Below are 490 nucleotides of genomic sequence, written 5' to 3'. Positions count from 1 at the left end.
TGCCATACCTTCTCGTATTTCCTACCCCCTCCGCTTCCCCCTCCCTTTCTCTCTCACTCTCTCTTTTAGCCCTCTCCCTCACGCATATTATATATAGAAATGTTATCACCTCCACCACCACCAGCATCCCCATAGCATTTCCCCCTCTCACCGCCACCCCTTTCTCTACCTGTATTATTACTCGTACCAACCTCCCCCCATCCCATTTCACCCGTTAACCCTTCCTCTTCCCTCTCAATGTTATCTCCTCTCCCTCTTACCCCGCACTCCTCCTACCATCTCTACCTGTACATATTATTATTATTATTATCGTTTTTATTATTATTATTCCTCTTACCACACATTATATTATCACAGCATCTCCTCCCCCTCCTCCTCCTCCTCCTCTTCCCCCTCCCTCTTCCAGTCATTCTCCTAGTCATTCCTTCCAACTATGGTGGTGCGCTTGGCCTATATTTAGCAGGTCAAAATACGGTCAAAGCGGGTGTGT

Source organism: Octopus bimaculoides, chromosome 23 (genome assembly GCF_001194135.2).
Source record: "Octopus bimaculoides isolate UCB-OBI-ISO-001 chromosome 23, ASM119413v2, whole genome shotgun sequence".
Lineage (NCBI taxonomy): Eukaryota > Metazoa > Mollusca > Cephalopoda > Octopoda > Octopodidae > Octopus > Octopus bimaculoides.
Note: the sequence above shows the minus strand (reverse complement) of the source record.